This window comes from Puntigrus tetrazona, unplaced genomic scaffold (genome assembly GCF_018831695.1).
Source record: "Puntigrus tetrazona isolate hp1 unplaced genomic scaffold, ASM1883169v1 S000000769, whole genome shotgun sequence".
In the NCBI taxonomy this organism is placed as follows: domain Eukaryota; kingdom Metazoa; phylum Chordata; class Actinopteri; order Cypriniformes; family Cyprinidae; genus Puntigrus; species Puntigrus tetrazona.
Genome location: NW_025048378.1, coordinates 664,336 through 688,652, shown reverse-complemented (window position 1 = coordinate 688,652; position 24,317 = coordinate 664,336). Strand labels below are relative to the sequence as shown.

General features: G+C 42.1%; 1 pseudogene; it reads left to right on the top strand.

The window, feature by feature from the left end:
• The window catches only part of LOC122335392, a 28,529-nt pseudogene continuing 4,212 nt past the window's right edge, over positions 1-24,317 (top strand).

Sequence of the window (24,317 nt, the reverse complement as noted above, 5' to 3'; positions counted from 1 at the left end):
TTTAACAACAGTATTGTGAGAACAGATGAGTGTCAGTTGTCTCTTCTGTCAGAGCGAGAAAATTTTCTCTCTTTCTTCTCAAGCTCTTCTGCTGGACTTCAGAGAAATGATGTTCATCTTTGGACTGATTCTGCTGAAAACTGCTGCATGTGAGTCACTTTCACATCAGACTCACAATCAATATATTGTAATATATTACATTACAAAACAGCATGCAGCGATCTAATAGGTTTTTTTTCTGTTTTAGATGTTTAGTGTTTAGTAGTGTAATCATATTCATTTGTGAGCCAGAAAAGTTTCAGTCAGTGATAGAGTTCAGCAACTGTGATAAAGACTCATTAAATCAAAATTGAAATTAATAATTGAAATTCTAAGTTATTAAAATTCTTCACAACCTGTATAAAATCTCATTGTGCAAAGTATAGCTGTACTTTTACTGAACTGTAAAATATTGATTTAACTTTTAAAGAGCTGAAAGTTTTATTAAAACTGTTTATATGTAATAAACAATTACTACTGCTTTTTATTTTTCACAGCTCTGTCTAAAATCTTTTACACCTTTAAATCCACTCTGTTTTCTATGACTTTATATACTGTATGTGTGTGTGTGTGTGTGTGTGTAAAATGTTGAATCTAAAATATAGATTATTTAGTTTTTCATCTAAAAATATTCAGTAAAACATGCTGCAGTTTACTTATTACTTGAGAAAAAAACAAGTGATTCTGTGCTGATGTTTTATTTCAGGATCGTCTACTGCAGCTGTGACCTCTAGTTTGACCTTTAGTTTGACTCTCTACCTTGACTTTCAGTCAAGTTTCTGTTATTTGTGTCTGGTTTTAATTAATGATGCATATAGATTTTGGTACATTTCATTGTGTGTGTGTGTGTGTGTGTGTTTTTGTTCTCTAGGTCTGGATCGGCTCTGCAGTTTTGATCAGTCTGATCCCTGTTACACAGCTCTGGGACACAAACTCAATCTGATGCTGGACGCTAGTAAATATGAGCTGAAGATACAAAAGAGAATAAACAACCCACAAGATGATCCAGTTTGTAGAGTAAAGAATGGAACGATAAAGAAGAGTGAATGTGATCTTTATAGAAACAGACCTGAAGTAACAGTCATTAATGGGACTCTGATAATAAACCCTGTGATCAGAACAGATTCAGGGAATTATAGATTAACTCTCCTGAACTCAGACGGCTCAGAAACATCTAGAGATCTTCAGGTGATTGTTGAAGGTACAGAAACTCTCTCATCATCTCATGTTCTCCAAAGATCTCTCTCTCAGTTGAATCTCTGTGAAGGTTTTTATTCCTGTAGCACACAGTAAACACACTACATACTCCAGTAATAGTCTGAGTCGTGTGGAAGAAGAAGATCGTCCTGTGTTTGTCATGTGACTGTGGTGTGTCCTCCCTCCAGCTCCTATTGGCTCAGTGGAAGTGTCAATCACCTGCTCCTCCAGTGGGGTGATGAGGGTGTCCTGCTCCTCTGAGGGGGATCAGCTCCTCTACAGCTGGACTCTGAATGGAGATCCACAGAAGGATGGAAACAGCAGCATTGATCTGGATGAGAGAAGTGATGGAGACATCAGCTGCAGCGTGAAGAACCACGTCAGTCACGCACAGAACACCACGAGACTCAAACCCTGTCCTGGTGAGATCTTAAGACATCAGTGAAGTATTTGATAGACAACATCAACAACAGTGATACAGAATCTCACAAAACCTGTCAAGAATCTGTTAAAAAAAGTCACATTTCACCACAAAATCCTCTTGTGTCAGAGAGCAGTATCTCTGAAATATATTTTGATGGATTGTGATGATTTTAACTAGAAATCTTTTTTGGTTGATTCTTAAGAAAAGATTATTAATAAAGTGTGTCACATCTCTGGACTTTGTTATTGTTTTTTGTCTCGAGCCGCGTGCTGTCTGTGCCCTGCCTGTTTGATTGTCTTCAGCTGTGACTCTGTTGATTTGGTTGATTTCCTTGTGTATTTAAGCCCTGTGTTTTGTGTGCATGTTTGTCGGATCGTCAATGTCACCCAATGTCACCCAATGTCTTTAGTCAATGTCTTTTCCCAAGGTCTATTCGTGGTTTTTGTTCTGCCTGCCTTTGTACATTGATTTTGCCCTTTTGGATTAAATCTATTTAAGTTTATTTACGCCTCGAGTACTCCTTTTCTCTCCCGAGAAACCACGGAAACGTGACAAAGTGAGGCTAGGTTTATATATATATGTATGTGTAAATATATGTATGTGTATATATGTTTATATGTATGTATATGTATATGTATAGTTTATTTATATACTTGCACTATTTTTTACTTACTTTTACTTGGCACTAAATTATAAACAACCAACAAACATTTTTCAGTGAAATAAAAGAAACAATGTTTTGTTTAAAGAAAATATGAATTATCTTACAATCTTTCATTTTATTTGCATTGTTATTTTCATGACAGTTTAAAAGACTAATCCAGTTATTTATAATGATATTTTGTTATTTGATGCTTATTGCTGCAATTGAAAACAGTGCATTTTTATTTGATTCAATATGACATGTCTCTAAGGTTTTATGATGACAGTAATTTTAGACACATTATTATTATAAGTTTTATTAAATATGTTTTATTTCAGAATCATCTACTGCAGCTGTGACCTCTACTTTGACCTCTACCTTGACTCTAGTTTGACATCTAGCTTGACCTCTACTTTGACCTCTACCTTGACCTCTACTTTGACCTCTACCTTGACCTCTAGTTTGACTCTCTAGCTTGACCTCTGCAGTGACCAGCAGCACACAGACACCAGAACATGGTACTAGTTTAACAAACACTCTCCTGGAAACATAAAGATTGGGTTTGTCTTGTGTCTAATAGTTGATCTTGTGTTCAGTGTCTATGGTGTTTGTTCTGGTCTGGTGTCTTCAGCTGATGGTTCTGTTGGGTCTTTTAGGAGCTTTTCACATCTACATGAGACACACGTCAGGTGAGAGACATTTATCATCATCATTATGAGTTTGATATGGGGATATTAAGAGTATGAAGATAATGATGATGATGTGATGCTTTTAGGAAAGAAACAAGAAGATCAGGAAGAGGACGAGAAGATTTAGAGAAGGACGTGAACACACAGCAGAAGATTCATCACATCTATGAGAAATGATTTCATAATCTCTCAGATTCTCTCATCAGTCCAGCTTTCACCCGTCAACCTCAGATCTTTAATATAAAACCCAAAGATGAGTTAAAACTAGGAGATTCTGCGTGGATTAAACCAGATTTTCTACAGTTTAATTATGAAGATTATTTTCAGGGGCGTTTTCAGGTCTTTTGTAATAGTTTTATGGCTTGTTTTACTTATTTGTCTTCACACTTTGAATGAACTTTCATTACTTTTATTAGATTACATGAAACTCCTTCTGATCATCACTGATAAAATAGTCCTTTTCTGAATCAGATTGATCACATTGTGTTTATTTTTATATGTGTGCTCTTGCTCTTTTACATTATTCTGTTGTTTGGCTTTATTTCTTTAATTTTCAGGGTCTGTTTAGATGTTTTATCGGTCTGAAGTTCTCCGTTTTATGCCGTGTGTTGTTTTGCTGCCAGAGGCTCGATTTGCTTTGAATTTGCAGACGAGTTTTAACATATTCAACCACCTTCGTGGATTTTTCTCCCCAAGATATTTACATCCTTATAGAAAGTTACTAAGACATTGTACATGGGGTCATTGCTGAGTTAGTTTTTTGAGTTCATGACAATAAAACGGTTAACATTTTACACAACAGCACGCATCAATAAATGTAAGCGGAAAAACAATAAATACATACAGAATATGATGTTTTCAGTGGTGTCTCTTGTTTCTTCCTGCAGATGTCGCTCGTAACAAAGGAAGTGTGTTTTGTCTTTGATAGCGTATGGCCTGGTTTATATATTTTATATATTTAGAAGTATATATATATATATATATATATATATATATATATATATATATATATATATATATATATATATATATTAGTTTATTATATACTTTTACTATTTTTATTTACTTTTACATGGCACTAAATTACCAACCAACTAAAACAACCAATTACATTTTTGCAGTTAAATCAAAAGAAATAATGTTTTGTATAAAGAAAATATGGATTACTTTACAATCTTTCATTTTATTTGCATTGTTATTCTCACAACAGTTTATTATTTTGTTATTTAATTCTTATTACTGCAATTGTAAATAGTACATTTTTATTTGATGTAATATGACACATTTCTGTCAGGTTTTATGATGACAGTAGTTTTAAACATCTTATTAGTATATATGCCCTCCTAGGATCGCGACCTTAATGTGTTGGAGGAGTTTGAGTGCCTAAATGACCCTAGGAGCTAGGTTGACCAGGGCTATATGCTCCTCGTAGGGTCTCCCAAGGCAAACAGGTCCTAGGTGACAAGCAAGACAAAGAGCGGTCCACCCCCACCCCTCATGGACAATAATAAAATAGAGTCCCCGCCATGGTGCCAGGCCTGGGGCGGGGGCCGGCATGCGAACGCCTGGTGGCCGGGTGTTGCCCCACGAGACCCGGCCGGGCTCAGTGTGGGGCCAACCTCCCGTGGGCCCACCACCCACAAAAAAAACCTTGTGGTTTGGGTGGCAGTTGAAGCCGGGGACCTCGGCAACCCAATCCCTGGACACAGAATCTGGTGGAATGTCACCTCTCTGAGGGGAAAGGAGCCTGAGTTGTTGCGGGAGGTAGAGAGGTACCGGCTAGAGAAAGTCGGACTCACCTCCATGCGTAGCTTGGGATCTGGAACCCATCTCCTCCAAAACGGCTGGACTCTTCTCTACTCTGGTGTTCCCGCAGTGAGAGGCTGCGGGCTGGTGTGGGCTTGCTCATAGACCCCCAGCTTAGCCGCCATGTGTTGGAGTTTAACCCGGTGGACGAGAGGGTCGCCTCCCTACGACTTCGGGTTGGGAGGAGGACTCTCACTGTCATTTGTGCATACGGGCCGAATGGCAGTGTAGAGTACCCGGCCTTCTTGGAGTCCTTGGGAGGGGTGCTGGAAAGTGCTCTAACCGGGGACTCGATCTTCCTGCTGAGGGACTTCAACGTAGAGACCTGCGCGGGACAGATTTTTCAGTCCCGCTCCCGCCCCCCACCCCGCAGAGTCCTGTCCCGCTCCCGCCCGCAACAATATAGATTATTTTTTCCCGCTCCCGCCCGCAATATTCAAGTTTTATCCCGCTCCCGCCCGCTGTGCACACATGACGCTTCAGACCTGAAGTTCCAGACTTGTGGCTGCTGTGTGTGAGTATTTTGTGGCATTTGTCGCAGCTCGCAAAGGGAAGGTGCTTTCCATACCGTCATATACTATAGAAAAACATTTCCAAATATCGGATTTCCCTTTGTAGTTCTGTATGTTCCTTTCTTTAATAATGAACTAATATCTGTAGCACTAAGCGCTCCACCTGTGTCATGCTCTTCAGACATTTTGCCTCGGTGTGGGTCTATGGTCTTTGTTCCTCGCAAGAACCACGTGAGAATTTACGTTATTTTGAGTTGTTCTTGTTGCTTTTGTGCAGCAGATAAATAATATTTAATTTCTTTTTAACAATTTAATTTTAAGATATTTCCATTTTGCGGGAGTCCCGCAAATAATTTTATTCTCCCGCAACCCGCACACACGAGGACCTTACCGCCCGCACCCGCGTTCACATATCAAATTTTGTCCCGCGCCGCACTGGGTTGTGTTGGGTCCCACGAGACCCGCGGTACTCCTGCGGGATTGCAGGTCTCTACTTCAACGCTCACGTTGGTGATGCTAGCGACACCTGAAGGGGCGTGATTGGGAGGAACGGCCACCCGATCTAAACTTGAGTGGTGTTCTGTTGTTGGAATTCTGTGCTAGTCACGGTCTGTCCATAACGAACACCATATTCAAGCATAAGGGTGTCCACTAGTGCACGTGGCATCAGGACACCCTAGGGCAGAGGTCGATAATCGACTTTGTGGTTGTATCATCTGATCTCCGGCCACATGTCTTGGACACTCGAGTGAAGAGAGGGGCGGAGGTATCAACTGATCACCACCTGGTGGTGAGTTGGATCCGTTGGCGGGGAGGAGGCCAGACAGACTTGGCAGGCCCAAACGTACCGTGAGGGTCTGTTGGGAACATTTGGCAGAGACCCCTGTTAGGGAGATGTTCAACTCCCGCCTCCAGCAGAACTTTGACCGGATCCTGAGGAAGGCTGGAGACATTGAGTCCGAGTGAACTATGTTCTCTACCTCTTTGGACGACGCAGCCGTCCGGAGTACCTCAGGTCTCTGGATGTTGTAGGGCTGTCTTGGCTGACACGCCTCTGCAGCATCGCATGGATGCGGGGGACAGTGCCTCTGGACCGGCAGACCGGGGTGGTGGTTCCTCTTTTTAAGAAGGGGGATTGGAGGTTGTGCTCCAATTATAGGGGGATCACACTCCTCAGGCTTCCTGGGAAAGTCTATGCCAGGGTACTGGAGAGAAGAATACGTCTGATAGTGGAACCTCAGCTTCAAGTGGAACAATGCGGGTTTCGTCCTGGACCTGGAACACTGGACCAGCTCTATACCCTCTTCAGGATACTCGAGGGTTCCTGGGAGTTTGCCCAACCAGCCCACATGTGTTTTGTGGATTTGGAGAAGGCATTCGACCAGGTTCCTTGCGGTGTCCTGTGGGGGGTGCTCTGGGAATACGGGGTAAGGGGCCCATTGTTAAGGGTTGTCCGGTCCCTGTATGATCAGAGCAGGAGCTTGGTTCGCCTTGCCGGCATTAAGTCAGACTTGTTCCCAGTGCATGTTGGACTCCGACAGGGCTGCCCTTTGTCACCGGTCCTGTTCATTATTTTTATGGACAGGATTTCTAGAAGCAGCCAGGGGCTGGAGGGGGTCCATTTTGGTGACCACAGGATAGTCTCTGCTTTTTGTGAATGATGTTGTCCTGTTGGCTGCATCTGGCCAGGACCTACAGTGTGCACTGTTTGCAGCTGAGTGTGAAGCGGCTGGAATGAGAATCAGCACCTCTAAGTCTGAGGCCATGGTTCTCATGCCTCAGGTGGAGGAGTTTAAGTATCTTGGGGTCTTGTTCACGAGTGAGGGGAGGATGTAACGAGAGGTCGACAGATGGATTGGTGCAACTTCTGCAGTAATGCGGTCGCTGTACTGGTCTGTCATGGTGAAGAAGGAGCTGAACCGCAAGGCGAAGCTCTCGATTTACCAGTCAGTCTTCGTTCCTACTCTTACCTATGGTTATGAGCTTTGGGTCATGATCGAAAGGATGACATCCCCGGGTACAAGTGGCCGAAATAAGTTTCCTCTGTAGGGTGGCTGGGCTTATCCCCCGGATAAGCGGAAGAAGAAGAAGAAGAAAATATATTTTTATGTTAAACATTTTAATGACAGTATATGTATTGAACAATTTTTTTAAACAAGCAGAAAATAGTACAAACTTTGTTGAATAAATATTAAAACATTAAAACAACAACATTATTTTAGCTGAAGTATTTGTATCAATATGTGAGGTAAAAGTCCCCATTGCCACCTCATGCAATAATTTTAAATCAATAAGCAACTTGAATTATTTATTTTCACACAAAATCTGTTCTTCCGTCATTAATGTTCAACACAACACTATTTTTCTGCAATTGTACACTTTAAATGCAGCAAAAAATATAGTTTTTTAAGATGGGCCAACAAGCGTAGAAATAATAATTCACCATAAATTTTATTCTTTATATAAGAAATACTTATCATGATAAATAAATTAATCCCTATAGTTTGAGGTAAAAATGTGATCACAAACCCTGGTTTCAGGTGGCTGCTGACCTTCTTTACATGTTAATAGTATACTTAATGTACAGGTGCAGCTCAATTAAGAATCCAAGACTTAATTTACTTCAGTCTAAGTGCATTGAATTTATTTAATAATCGAGTTTTACTATTCGAGTTGAATTAATAAAATAAATAAACTTTTCCACCACATTGTAATATATTGAGATACACCTGTATGCTTCTAGCATGTTTATAATCTCATCGCTGTGTTCTGCTTTTTCTCTTTCTGCTGATGTGGAAGATGCCTTGACGTGTCCTCGGAAGAACGAGAAGAAGAATGAGAAGAAAGAGCCGGAGCTTTATTACGGAGAAGTGACGTTCACGGTTCAGATGAAGCTCACGGCGTATTTCACATTTTCTTTTCTGCGTGGCGACAGAAAAATACAGTTTCTGGTCCAGAACTTTATTGACTTTGCAATAGATCCACCAAAGGGAATCATCACTGCTTTGAACAATTAATGGCTTGCACTGCAAGTCGTTTTTTTAATTTATTAATTTTTAGATAAAATCTTATCTTTCTGTGACACACAGCATTAAACGTCTCTGTTTTCTGTTTCCTCGTGCTTCCTTTTCCTCCACTTTGTCACCAACTATAGTCAACACAAAACAAATATAACCTAGATCCTTTTTTAAGACTGAAGACGAGTTCCCAAAGTGATTAGCTGTGTAACTGTAGTAGACTTTATATTTTATTTATTTATTTACAGTTCTAACTATTTTTGTGTTACCATCAAACCTTGGGCTTGGTTTTTCACCAAAGCTATAGCCTAATACATGAAACATGAAATGAATGAAAATGTCATTGAAATGAAAAGCTGATTGATGTAGGTACTATATTTAGATTTCTTTTTCATAACCGTTTATGAACACAATGGTGTCCAGGTTAGTTGTGTTGTTATACCTCTTTCATGTAACCTAGTCAAATAACCAAAAAAGAAAGAGAAGACACTAAAATGGGATTTGGATTTATTATTTTATTTTTTGATCAAACATTCTGTTGCCATTATGTCCCCGAGTCTCCACCAATGCCAAAATCAAACCTATGCCCTTTACACAAGATCATAACGCAACACGCTTTATCTTCAATGTGGCTACCATTCACTTGCCATTCATGCTTTTCACCACCATTTTTATATGGACTCGTCCCAAGGTTAACTAGAGACTAAGACAGCTTCCTCTTACGAAGACATCAGATGACTCAACGCCTCTGAATAGATATCTCCTCCTGAGAACCAAATGATATCAGCTTTGCATCATACAGCATAATCATGTTACCATTGCTCACTGAGGTTTGTTTAAATGCATATTAGATATTTTTTGTTACTAATTTGTTACTAATCTTTACTAAACGTTCTGATCATTTGCAACATAGAGAAATGCATTGTCTTTAAAGCTGCTTTGAAACAACATGCAATGTGAAAAACACTGTGCAAATAAATGTGAATTAAAGTGAACGTGTCGTTGTATTGTTGACGCTATTATAATTAGGGAATTGTGACGTTTCCGAATGTGAAGGTGATTCAATTATTTGAAACTTTCTGTAAAACTCAATTTCTGATTTTATTGTTTGCAGGGGTGGCAGCGAGTTAAACCATCACTACTTGCCTAAAATAAAATCTAGATATAAAACAGTTCAATGAATATCGCAATGATAGGCGCTATATAAATGTGTGCTGTTAGACGCATATCCAACAAAAGCTAAAGTGCGCTTTTCAGGACACAGAGCCAGTTTCATCACTTGCATATGCTGTTTTTAGTAAAAATGAAAATAGGCTACATCATTCAGAACTTTATTTTTGTTTGTATGCATTCTCAATATCAACAAACACTGTGCCATAAAATAACTAGGAGCGCTTTACGTGAACCAAAACTCTGCAAAACTTTATGTCCCAGGGACCAATTTAAGCTACCGATCTCTAAACTCAGGCCAACTAACAAATCTACTCGATAACTGGGAAACTTCTGGGCAGGAGACTGGTTCGATATCGAGCTGGACCTCTCTGGTTGAGAGTTCTCTTGGAGCTCGGGAGAAGTCCTGCTACCCAGAACGTCTTCTGAATCGACCCCAACCTGTGCCACCAGTCTGTCTGTCAATTCCACATCCATAGAAAGCCCCCATGAGAAGCAACCTGTTAATATCCCTCTGTGCTATTCCCACTCCATTGGTGTGTTCTGCCCCAAAAATGACTAGTGGAAGGCGGCTTTAATGACCCATACTGGCCAGTACGAATATCTGGCCATGCCCTATGGTCTGGTCAATGCCCCCTCTGTATTCCAAGCATGCATGAGGTCCTCCAGGAGTTTCTAGATACGTTTGTCTAAGTTTACATCGACAACAACTTAATATACCCCCGGACTGAGGCAGAATTCGCCGCCATATTGCCTCAGGAGGTGGGTGGACAAACAAAAACCTACAAATTGAGACAAACCTAAAAAAAATCTAAAAATACCTTAAAATCTTGAATGCATTATTGTTATCAATTTGTTATAATCATCATTTGTAATTAATTTAAAATGAAACCCTGCAAGCTCAGGAGTTGGAATAGAAACTGAGCTAATGAATGATCCTCCGCTGCCATCGTAGCTGCAAGTAATTGTCCTCCAAAAGTCATTTTTCATTTTTTTTTGGCACATTTTTTTCTCTCCATCAATTAAAAATGAATATTACTGCCTAACTGTTAAACTAAAACTAAAAACCCTTTTCACCCACGAAGCAATTGCATCCCTAACTCATTTCTTTACGCAAAAGTAAGTCAAATAATCAGGAAAAGAAGGAAGCTGTTGTTTAATGTTACAATCAATTTTTAGCAGCTAAGGGGCGTTGTTAGGCACAGTGTGAATGGCTTCATGGGGCTTTGGCTATTGCTTTTATAAAATGGTTATTCCATTCACATAGTAAGATTTCACAAAATAAAACAGAGCAAATAAAGTGTTATGACATAATTAACCACGTTATTCTTCCGCTAAACAAAGTAGTTCCTCAGAAACGGCTGTGGGTTTAACGAAGTGGTTGCCGAGCAACACACAGACGTCAGCAAAGTTGTTAGTTTGTAGAGTAATTTACAACAGCTTTGAACTTGACTCAACCAATCAGAATCAAGGACCTGGACTATCTGATGTAAACTCTTTCATAATCTAACATGAGGAATATTCAAACGCTTTAATCAAATTGATTACATTCTCATGGTTAGTTTACTAGTGCAGTAAGAGGAACATTATTCCTCGTGGATTCAGACTTTGGTAAAACTAGACAGAAGATGTGCAAATCGTTCTAAATCGTTCCAATCTGTCTCTTTAGTGACCACTTAACAAAGATATGAAAACATTGTTTGTGTTCTCGTGCAAGATCTTAAACCCCATCCTGTGTATGATCTAAATGTGGCCGGTGAAGTGTATTTGTACTAAATAAAAACACAAACACCGCCAGAACATCTAACAAACAAGTGTTCTTTTATTCTTGACTGAGCCTCAAAGGAAACTCAGCATTAAGGTTTAATTCAGGGTAAGACAAAGTAAAGAAAACAAAAATAAATAAATTTACAGAGACAACCACCTAATTAACGTCAGTGGTCTTAACTCAACTTTCTTGAATAGGTTTCACAGGATCGGCCTCTGTTACCAAAACCCAATAATCACAGGCCCTTCAATTTTACCCCGTGCAAACAAGGTTACAAAAATGTATAAATGGCGTACAAAACAACGGCAGTGGCCTATATGTGCCCTCCTGTTTAAACAAACAAAGAACAAAAAGAACATAAACATACATATCCCATCTGCATATGTATAGCTTCTTATAAGCATATCAATCAGAAAATACACAAAATGATACATACTTTGGGAAAATTCAATAAGCAACACTTACTCCGACTGATTCCCTGAAGCACACAGCAAAAGATCACGTGGTCATTTACACTCGATCTCACATTTCGTTGCTCTCCTCTAACACAGTATAAAGTATAGGAATTACTGCATGCCCGGTAAACATATATAACATACTCTACATTATTTAGCACTTTAATTTTTGGGACATTTTAGGGTAACTCTCCATTAACGTGGTCCGAATTTCCCCTCCCCACTGGCGATCTCTCACGTGCAATAAGGCAACTCTTGTGTGACCGTCGAATTAAACCATGTACTCACACATTCATAAGTGGATACAAACTGAGATTTATCTCTCTTAACAGTTCCATCGACAATTTCTTTGTGCAACTCTTGTTCTCAACTTGTTCTCCTTCGGTCCGATGTGCACTTCTCTCTCGCGTGTGCGAACGTTTTCTTTTAAAGGGGACAGCGCACATAACCACGTGACAGGAAACCCAAGGTGCATTTCCAGGGATATAAAATAAAATATCAAGTGAATTCTACCCTGGTTACATAAACTTCCTCTTCTCTCATAGAAACTTTGCGATCAAAATCAAACCTATGCCCTTTACACAAGATCATAACACAACACGCTTTATCTTCAATGTGGCTACCATTCACTCGTCATTCATGCTTTTCACTACCATTTTTATATGGACTCGACCCAAGGTTAACTAGAGACTAAGACAGCTTCCTCTTAGAAATGCATTGTCTTTAAAGCTGCTCTTAAACCCCATCCTGTGTATGATCTGAACTTCCTCTTCTCTCATAGAAACTGTGCAGTAGTTTAACAACAGTATTGTGAGAACAGATGAGTTGAACAGTCAGTTGTCTCTTCTGTGAGAGCGAGAAAAGTTTCTCCCTTCTGCTGCGATTGAGCTCTTCTGCTGAACTTAAAAAAATGATGTTCATCTTTGGACTGATTCTGCTGAAAACTGCTGCATGTGAGTCACATTCACATCAGACTCACAATCAATATGTTGTAATATATTACATTACAAAACAGTATGCAGTTGTCACATCTCTGGACTCTGTTATTGTTTTTGTCTTGTGTCATGTGCTCTCTGTGCCCTACCTTCCCTTCATGTTAATTGTGTAATTGTCTTCACCTGCTCCTGTTAATTTGGTCAATTTCCTTGTGTTTTTAAGTCCTGTGTGTTTGTATTCCGGTTGTCCGATCGTCAATGTCCTTACTCGATGTTTAGACGTGGTTTTTGTTCCCGAGGTGTATTCGTGGTTTTGTTCTGACTGCCTGCCTTTGTATATTTATTTTGCCAGTTTTTGATTAAATCTGTTTACGTTTATTTATGTCTCAAGTGCTCCTTTTCCTCTCCCACGTAACCACGAAATGTGACAGCAGTGATCTAATATTTAGTTTTTTCTGTTTTAGATGTTTAGTGTTTAGTAGTGTAATCATATTCATTTGTGAGCCAGAAAAGTTTCAGTCAGTGATAGAGTTCAGCAACTGTCATAAAGACTCATTAAATCAAAATTGAAATTAATAATTGAAATTCTAAGTTATTAAAATTCTTCACAACCTGTATAAAATCTCATTGTGCAAAGTATAGCTGTACTTTTACTGAACAACTATAAGATATTACATTAACTTTTAAAGAGCTGAAAGTTTTATTAAAATTGTTTATATGTAATAAACAATTACTACTGCTTTTTATTTTCACAGCTCTGTCTAAAATCTTTTACACCTTTAAATCCACTCTGTTTTCTATGACTTTATATACTGTATGTGTGTGTGTGTGTTTGTGTGTGTGTGTGTGTGTGTGTGTGTGTGTTTGTGTGTGTGTGTTTGTTCTCCAGGTCTGGATCGGTTCTGTAGTTTTGATCAGTCTGATCCCTGTTACACAGCTCTGGGAGACAAACTAAATCTGATGCTAGACACTAGTGAATATGATCTGAAGATACAAAAGAGAATAAACAACCCACAAGATGATCCAGTTTGTAGAGTAAAGAATGGAACAATGAAAATGATTGAATGTGATCTTTATAATAACAGACCTGAAGTAACAGTCATTAATGGGACTCTGATAATAAACCCTGTGAACAGAACAGATTCAGGGAATTATAGATTAACTCTCCTGAACTCAGACGGCTCAGAAACATCTAGAGATCTTCAGGTGATTGTTGAAGGTACAGAAACTCTCTCATCATCTCATGTTCTCCAAAGATCTCCCTCTCCATTGAATCTCTGTGAAGGTTTTTATTCCTGTAGCACACAGTAAACACACTACATACTCCAGTAATAGTCTGAGTCGTGTAGAAGAAGATGGTCCTGTGATTGTCATGTGACTGTGGTGTGTCCCTCCCTCCAGCTTCTATTGGCTCAGTGGAAGTGTCAATCACCTGCTCCTCCAGTGGGGTGATGAGGGTGTCCTGCTCCTCTGAGGGGGATCAGCTCCTCTACAGCTGGACTCTGAATGGAGATCCACAGAAGGATGGAAACAGCAGCATAGATCTGGATGAGAGAAGTGATGGAGACATCAGCTGCAGCGTGAAGAACCACGTCAGTCACGCACAGAACACCATGAGACTCAAACCCTGTCCTGGTGAGATCTTAAGACATCAGTGAAGTATTTGATAGACAACAACAGTGATGCAGAATCTCACAAAACCTGTCAAGAATCTGTTAAAAATTCGCAATTCAACACAGAATCCTCTTACGTCAGAGAGCAGTATCTCTGAAATATATTTTGATGGATTGTGATGATTTTAACTATGTAATCTTTTTTGGTTGATTCTTAAGAAAAGATTATTAATAAAGTGAGGCTAAGTTTATATATATATATATATATATATATATATATATATATATATATATATATATATATATATATATATATGTGTATGTTTTTTTGCTTTTTTTATATATAGTTTATTTATATACTTTTACTATTTTTATTTACTTTTACTTGGAACTAAATTATAAACAACCAACAAACATTTTTCAGTTAAATGAAAAGAAACAATGTTTTGTATATAAAAAAATATGGATTATCTTACAATCTTTCATTTTCTTTGCATTGTTATTTTCATGACAGTTTAAAAGACTAATACAGTTATTTATAATGATTTGATGTAATATGACACATTTCTCTCAGGTTTTATGATGACAGTAATTTTAGACACATTACTGTTAGAAGTTAGAATGTCACGAATGAGGGGTCTGAGGCGTGCAGATCCATGTGCAGGCTTTTATTGAACAAAGGCATGGTCAAAGCAGGCAGGCGTCAAACAGGGCAAACAGGAGTATCGGAGACAAGGCAAAAACAAAATCCAGAAACAGGCGAAGGTCGAGTCAGGCAGCAAACAATCAGGATAACAGAAGACAGGCAGGGTCAAAACCAGGGAAACCAGAAACAATAATCCAATAGCGATCTAACAAACAGGCGAACAATGCAACCTGCAGGTGAGTGGCCTGCTGCAGTATTTATAGTCCTGGAACAGGAAGTTGTCGCAGAGGGAGTGAATGCAGATCACCCAGAGGTAAGGGCTCCCTCTGCTGGCTTGGTGACATAGCCCCCTGCTAGGAGCGACTCCTGGCGCTCCACAAGACAAACAAAACAAAACAAAACTGGGAGCTTGGGAGGGGTTCGAGAGGGAGTCAGCAGACAGAGTCCAGGGAGGAAGAAACGAAGGAGGAGCCAAGGAGAGGTAGCGGGCACTGGAGGTGGCGCCCGAGGCGCGGGCACTGGGCGCGCGGGCACTAGAGAGAACGCACGGCAGGCGGCGGCCATCTCGGCAAGCGGCGCTGGGCAGGCGGCGGCCATCTCGGCAAGCGCGCTGGGCAGGCGGCGGCATTCTTGTGCAACGGCTCTGGGGCGGCGGCCACTTGGGGCGCGGCTCGGGAAGGCGGCCATCTTGGGGAGCGACTCAGGGAAGGCGGCCATTACAGGAGTTGATGCGGTGTCCTTTTCCTCCTTGTTTTATATATTTTCCTCACATGTCATAAATAATATGTGAGGGTAAATTATCAGAATGTATAATGAGTTCAATGCATCTAAAAACAATCAGTAAAACATGCTGCAGTTTACTTACTACTTGAGAAAAAACAAGTGATTCTGTGCTGATGTTTTATTTCAGGATCATCTTCTGCAGCTGTGACCTCTAGTTTGACCTTTAGTTTGACCTCTAACTTGACTTTCAATCTAAGTTTTTGTGTTATTTGTGTCTTGTTTTAAGTAATGATGCATATAGATTTTGGTCTATTTCATTGTGTGTGTGTGTGTGTGTGTTTTTGTTCTCCAGGTCTGGATCGGTTCTGCAGTTTTGATCAGTCTGATCCCTGTTACACAGCTCTAGGAGACAAACTCTATCTGCTGATGCTGGACACTAGTAAATATGATCTGAAGATGCAAAGAGAATAAACAACCCACAAGATGATCCAGTTTGTAGAGTAAGGGATGATGAAATGAAGAGGAATCAATGTGATCTTTATAGTAACAGACCTGAAGTAACAGTCATTAAAGGGACTCTGATAATAAACTCTGTGATCAGAACAGATTCAGGGAATTATAGATTAACTGTCTATAACTCAGATGGCTCAGAAACATCTAGAGATCTTCAGGTGATTGTTCAAGGTACAGAAACTCTTTTTTTATCATCTCATGTTCGCCAAAGATCTCTCTCTCAGTTGAATCTCTGTGAAGGTTTTTATTCTTGTAGCACACAGTAAACACACTATATACTCCAGTAATAGTCTGAGTTGTGAAGAACCACGTCAGTCACGCACAGAACACCATTAGACTCAAACCCTGTCCTGGTGAGATCTTAAGACATCAGTGAAGTATTTGATAGACAACATCAACAACAGTGATGCAGAATATCACAAATCCTGTCAAGAATCTGTTAAAAAAGTCACATTTCACCACAGAATCCTCTCTTGTGTCAGAGAGCAGTATCTTTTAACTAGGAATCTTTTTGGTTGATTTTTAAGAAAATATTATTAATAAAGTGAGGCTAGGTTTATATATATTATCATGATTGAGGGTCTGAGGGTCCATTCGCTGGCTTTTATTGAACAAAGGCATGGTCAAAGCAGGCAGGCGTCAAATCACAGCAAACAGGAGTAACAGAGGCAAGGCAACAACAGAATCCAAAAATAGGCAGAGGTCGGGTCAGGCAGCAAACAATCACAGTATCAAAAGACAGGCAGGGTCAAAACCAAAGAATCTAAGACTCGGAAACACAAGGAAAACTAGGAATGACAATCAAACAATTGAACAATGCAACCTGCAGGTGAGGGACCTGCTGCAGTCCTCGGGAGGGGGGTCGGCAAACAGAGTCTAGGGAGCCATCTTGGGAAACAGCGCTGGGGAGGCGGCCATCTTGGGCAGCGGCTCTGGGGAGGCGGCCATCTTGGGCAGCGGTTCTGGGGAGGAGGCCATCTTGGGCAGTGGCTCTGGGAGGCGGCCTTCTTGGGCAGCGGCTCTGGGAGGCGGCCATCTTGGGCAGCGGCTCTGGGAGGCGGCCATCTTGGGCAGCGGTTCTGGGGAGGAGGCCATCTTGGGCAGTGGCTCTGGGAGGCAGCCATCTTGGGCAGCGGCTCTGGGAGGCGGCCATCTTGGGCAGCGGCTCTGGGGAGGCGGCCATCTTGGGAAGCGGCTCTGGGAGGCGGCCATCCCTCTATACCCAGCGTGAATGCTGACCCCACAGTCACTAAAGCAAACTCTATAAACTCATCCCAGCCGCTTCACACTCAGCTGCAAACCGCCCCAGCGCACACTGTAGGTCTTGGCCAGATGCAGCCAACAGAACAACATCATCAGCAAGAAGCAGAGAAGCTATTCTGTGGTCACCAAACCAGACCCCTCCGGCCCCGGCTGCGCCTAGAAATCCTGTCCATAAAAATAATGAACAGGACTGGTGACAAAGGGCAGCCCTGTCGGAGTCCAACATGCACTGGGAACAAGTCTGACTTAATGCTGGCAATGCGAACCAAGCTCCTGCTCTGATCATACAGGGATTGGACAGCCCATAGCAAAGGACCCCTTACCCCATATTCCCAGAGCACCCCCACAGGACACCACGAGGAACCCGGTCGAATGCCTTCTCCAAATCCACAAAACACATGTGGACTGGTTGGGCAAACTCCCAGGAACCCTCCAGCATCCTGAAGAGGATATAGAGCTGGTCCAGTGTTCCCACGTCCAGGACGAAACCCGCATTGTTCCTCTTGAAGCTGAGGTTCAACTATCGGACGGATTCTCCTCTCCAGTACCCTGGCATAGACTTTCCCAGGGAGGCTGAGAAGTGTGATCCCCTATGGTTGGAGCACAACCTCCGATCCCCCTTCTTAAAAAGAGGAACCACCACCCCGGTCTGCCGGTCCAGAGGCACTGTCCCCGCGTCCACGCGATGCTGCAGAGGCATGTCAGCCAAGACAGCCCTACAACATCCAGAGACCTGAGGTACTCAGGGCGGATCTGGTCCACCCCTGGTGCCTTGTCACCGAGGAGCTTCTCAAGAACCTCAGTGACCTCAGCCAGGGTAATGGTCGAGTGCCCCCGGGTACCCGGCCTCTGCTCCCTCAGTGGAAGGCGTGTTGCCGGGATTGAGGAGGTCCTCAAAGTATTCCTTCCACCGCCCGACAATATCCCCAGTCGAGGTTAGCAGGTTCCCACCAGCACTGTATACAGTGTTGGCAGGGCACTGCTTCCCTTTTCTGAGGCGTCGGACGGTTTGCCAGAACCTCTTTGAGGCCGTCCGATAGTCATTTTCCATGGCCTCCCGAACTCCTCCCAGACCGAGTTTTTGCCTGCACAACCACCGGGCAGCGGTCTGCTTGGCCCACGGTACCTGTCAGCTGCCTCAGGAGTCCCATGAGCCAACCAGGCCCGATAGGACTCCTTCTTCAGCTTGACGGCATCCCTTACGCGACCACAGACCCATCGCCAGAGAGTGACAGAGCCGTGGAGCATCACAGGACCGAGCCGATTACATCAGACTAGGTGCGTGCGCCGAGCAACAGAGCTGCATGGTGGAGAGTGCGGAGTGGGAGCTCCACCCACTGCACCACGGCTGAAGGTGAGCTGATTGTCCATCTGGGGCTGCTGGATCCCCAAGAGCTCTGTCCGTGCCCGCGCCAACATGCGCTCCATCCCGTGCCCGCGCCAACGTGCGCTCCTGTTGAGACTATTTCACTCAAATGGCTCTTTGCCGGGAAGGATCAACCCAAGCGAAATAAAACACAAGACAAGTTTTTGGATTTTTAGCTTGCAAGGATTGCGCTGTCGGTTGCAAGCGGGGAAAAGCAGGTTTCTCCTTTACCTCCCTTTGCCTCCAAGCTCAGATCGCAAGTCACTTTATTTATAGAGGAAAAGGACAAAGCAAGATAAGTAAAAGCAACTGGCAAAACAAAGACTTCAGACATGTTCGTCACATAAGTTATCACTAGTCACATATCTTTTTGTGCGTCAGAATCTTCATTCCTTCAGATTCCCTGGCGCCCATACCAGTCTAAGATACTATATAGAGGCCATGTCATGTCATGACCTAGAACAAAAGTGTTATACCAGATGGAAGCTGAAACCTGAAAGGTCAAAGTTGCAAAATGTCAATACACAGCTTCAACATCAATACACAACTCCAACATCTCCCTCCTGTTTGACATTTAGCACCTAAAAATAACATAATAAAGCAAATGCATATTGAACTACATCTCTACTGATTACTTCATTAAATAGTCAATGCTTACTTTAAACAGCAAGGTTGGCGAAAACCTCAGTATCTGAGAAAAATTCCCAACCGACCCCAAGATGTTACATGGGCAATCACCTGTAAGGCTTGCATCTTAATGTATACAATATAAAATTTAATCCAGATCACTGGTGTGATCATTTTCAATAGCACATTCCACCATTCCCCACCAAACAGCCATGATAACAGTCCTTGAGTTGTTATGCTGTCTCTCTCCATGACATCTCTCAGTTGAGTGAGGTTGACTATTGCTCGTTCGATTACTCCTCCGTCCGCATCGTTGTCTGGTATAAACGTGCAACATGATGTTCAACCATTGTACACACTCCTCCGGTGGAGGCTGTGAGTTGATCTAGTACCAGTCTGTCTTGAAGTTCCATCTGTCTCAGCGCTGTCAGCTCTTCCTGTACTCCTTTTATGGCGGCTATGGTGTTATTCATAAACAAACCGAAGCGGTAATCCACCGTCTCCATGCGTAACATTAGTTTACCAACCCCATCCCATGGAAAAAGGGCCAGTACAACTTTCTCTCCATCAGTCCACAGCTTGTGGTCTTTGGGAACGTCCGTCCCCAAATAGAGTCATGTTTCTCAAAAGACCTTTTTCTCAGTCTTACTTCGCTAGAATGTGCACTTACAATGTAGGAATGGTCTGTCAGCAGGACAGGGGCGCATCGTCCGGTCCACCTTGTGGGTAGATTGGAATAAATATTGTAGCCACATAACCACACATGTGTTGACTGCGGTGTGGTTCCCATGACGTCAGGAACTGTAAAATATGACTCACAAATTGTCAGTGTAGGATTAATTCCATTATGTTTACCTGCTACACCCACTGTAAATGTCTGATTACAGTATGCAGAGGACATCTCCCATTTCTTGCTCTGGCGCGCCACCTAAGCGTTTCTCGATTCTCATAACAGGTAAAAACAGACCCTGCTTCTATGTGCACCGGTCCACACAGTTTCTCTTCTCCTGTGGTGTTTAGTATTAACAAGTACTTGAAAGTCAATGTGCTCATATTCACAGGTGCAGGCAATTTGTTGTTCTTAGTGGAGTTCAAATAAGCAGAGCTATAAGCTGATACAAGTGTTTCAGGAAACAATGTTGAAACATTTCTATATGGTCTAGGAATCATGCGCGGGTTTCTGCTGGATGTTGGCATTTTAGTGCAGACATAGCAGTTGGTTGAATTTGTGCTATTCGCTAGGAACTTTGCGTAGGCATACCACATGTTCAAATCAAACTGAGTCTTTAGTTCATGTTGTTCTGTGAACCAGTCAAACTTCACCTCTTTCTGCTCCTCTTCAATCGTTTTCTCCCCTCCGCATCCATCCACAGCAGGACCCCCACCAGGACTGCTACTGCCACAAAGGTGATCTCTTTCCACGCCATGCTAAAAATGAGTAGGGCTCTGTTGGATTCTTCACCGGGTTGAGACCAGCGAGGCCTATTGCCTTCACCACCCTTTGTAACCGGACTTCACACCCGTACTGGTCGTTTTAGGCAGGAAACTCTGTGACCTTTTTACAGTGGCTCTGATGAATCCACGTAGATCTCTCAGCGATCTTCAAGGCAGTTGGGGTAGTCAGTACCACGGTGAAAGGTCCTTCCCACTTGGGCGAGGTCAGTTTTTCCTCTTTACAGCTTTGATCAGGATGGTATCTCCAGGTTTCACTCGGGTTTCCTGTGTAGACAGAGAGCGGCTGGCAGATAATTTGCACTCACAACATCTTTAACTTTCATTTTGTTCATCCATTCTGCTAGTGTATGCTGCTCTTGTGGTTTCTCACACACATCATCACACAGCGGTAAACTGAACGATCTGCCATACAGTATTTCAAAGGTGTTAGCCCTTTGTCAGTGGGCGTTATTCTCATATATATTTTGACCAAAGTCAAACATTCAACCCAATTTCTGCCTGTCTGTTCCATTGTTTTCCTCAACCTGAGTTTAACTGTGCCATTAGTTCTCTCAACCAATCCTGCACTCTGTGGGTTATAAGAACAATGGTTTTTAAACTCTATGCCTAAATTAATGGACATCTGAGTGACTACATCATTCACAAAATGTGGTCCATTATCACTGTACAGTCTCTGCGGTACTCCATGTTCTGGGATGATTACCTTACACAAAGCTTTAGCCACCGTTAGTGCATCAGCATGTTTACTATTTCACTATTTCAACCCATTTGGAGAATGGATCTACCAGCACCAATACAGTATTTGTACTGTTGGCAGGTGTCAGTTCAATAAAATCCATGTGGATAAACTGAAAAGGGTAGTCTGGCTTTGGAAATGGACCTCTCTTAGGTCTGCAGTTGCCCTGTGAGTTATGTTTACAGCAGATCAAACAAGATTTACAATAATTTTTTGAGTAGTTATTAAAACCTGGTGCATAAAAGTATTGTTCTACCCTATGCACCATCCCTCCTGTTGACACATGTGCTTGCCCATGTGTCAAAATTACTGCTGTTTTGTACAAACTTCGTGGAAGGCACAGTTTGCCTTCAAGTCTTGTCTTTGCAGTCTACTGTCTGATTAAATGGTTTGGAATAATCAGGTAAACTTAACACTGTGGATTGAATCAATCCCTCCTTTAGCTGTGTGAAAGCTTTTCCCCCTCCGAGAGTCCAGCTAATCTTATCCTTCATGGCTGTAGGAATGCCATAAATCATGTCTAGCAGTTACACAAACCTAAAAATTGCAACATCTGCTGCTTTGTCTCTGGTTTTGGTGCTAGCTGTATAGCCTCTTTTCTGCCATTAGTTAGGGCTCTACCTGGCGGGGTTATCTTATGACCTAAAAATACTACTTCCTGTCTTGCCCATTGCAGTTTTGCTAAAGAAGCTTTGTTCCCTATCGCTGCTAAATGCTGAAACACTTTTACAGCAGCTTCTTTGTTGTGTTCTTGTGTGTCTGAGGCAATCAATACGTCATCGACATAAACTAAAACCTGACTGTGGTTGTTGGTTCAGTTCTGATGAAAAGATTGTCGGGCTATCAACAAATCCCAGAGGAAGGCGGGTGTAAGTGTATTTTTACATCTGTAGGTGAACCTAAACCACCCCTGTGAGTTCTTATGCACTGGTATGGAAAAAATGCATTGCTCAAATCCACTACTGTAAACCATTTCATTTCAAGTTTTAACTGATTCAACAATGTGTGTGGATCTGGCACACAGGGGCCCTGCTCTCTACAGCTTGATTTACAGCTCTTAAATCTTGAATCATCCTCCAGCTCTGAGAGTCTGCTTTTTGACAGGAAGAATTGGTGTATTACAGTGGGCCTCAGGGGCTTCAACTATTATACATGCCTCAATCATTTCTTCAATAACTGGTTTTATGCCTTCCTATGCATCTGGCTTAAGGGGATACTGCTTTATGCAGGGCCTATAGGTTGTTTTTGGTTTTATAACCACTGGTGATGCTGTTGTCATTAACCCTACGTCTGTCTTCCCTCTTGACCAAAATGTTTCTGGCACTGCATTGAGAAAAGGATCTATTTCAACAGCGGCTAAGGAATGTCATACTGTTTCTTCAGTCGAATGGGCTCTGGGGGTAAGTGTACACACCCAGTTCACTGTTTTGGAATAGAGAGAGCGCCTCACATTCACTTTCCACCCATCCCCATTGTCTGACCACCTGTCTAGTTCTCTTTGCTCTATCAGTTTTGGCAACACTTCCACTTCATCTTATTTGTTTTAGACAAAGATACATGTGGCGGTCTGTCTTGACCTTCAAAAAGTCACTGTGCCTCGCTGTAAAGTTTCACAGAGCATACAGCATTTCCTTTTCTGTCTGTGTATATTGTGCTCAATGTCACATGCTGAGGGCCTAGCCTCGAAAATCTTTCTGAGTAGTCTGGGTCGGGCCTGGGTCTAAGCTTGTAATACATAGTCACATGCAGGTCACTTTCAGTTTTAACTTCTGTCTTTGAGGGTGTTGGTTCTGGTAGCAAATCTAGTAGATTTTTCCCTATCCTCCCGGATCTTGATCAGGAAAATCTAAGCACCAGTAGTAGTTGGGTTCTTTTAAACACTGTACTGGGTATGTGGGCACTTCCTCATCCTTCCCTATGGCAACCATGCCTGTTTTCAGTAGGTGTATGGAAATTTGAAGTGGGGACATAAGATCCCTACCCAGGAGGTTTACGGGACAACCTGGACATAACACTACTTCTGTGTCTGTGCTGAAACCTGTTTTTGGATCTTTAATGGTGGTTAGTTGAGAAAACTTATTCTCTGTAACCAGCCCATTGGCTGATTTCACATATATTTTCTTAGAGCTAGGCTGCAATCCTGGAATTATGTCATGTAATACTGTTCTTGTTCTGCCTGCCCCAGAGTCACAGAGAAATTTTACTCGGGTTCCATTCACTATCAGCTCTCATTCGGGTAAGCGAGTGCTTCTTGACAAAGCTAAAAAGCCTCGATACTGCTCTGCAAGTCTAGGTCAGTTTTGGGGTCATTATCAGCCTCGCCTAGATCGGAGTCATCTTCTGGGTCATCTATGGGGTCACTATTGGTCTCGCCTAGTCATAATTGATCATTATATGGGGCTGGTCTGTAGCTTTCATCGGGCTTCTACCCTGTGTACTGGGCTTTAGCGGTTCTGGGCATTCTCGGATATAAAGGCCTTCCTTGTGGCAATTAAAACACCTATCATATTCTTTGTCATTGCGTGTCTGTTTCTGAAAATCTTTTCTCCCTACCTCGACCACGTGCTGCTTTCCTCCCCCTCCCTCTCCGATTAGCTTGGTAGAATGTGTCTGCACCAAGCGAGGTCATGCCTTAGGAGAGGGCAGTGAGTCTGCCAAAGTATGGGCCCTGTCTGCTTTTTCTTTTTATTTTTCAACAATCCCTGTCCATGTCTGGCATA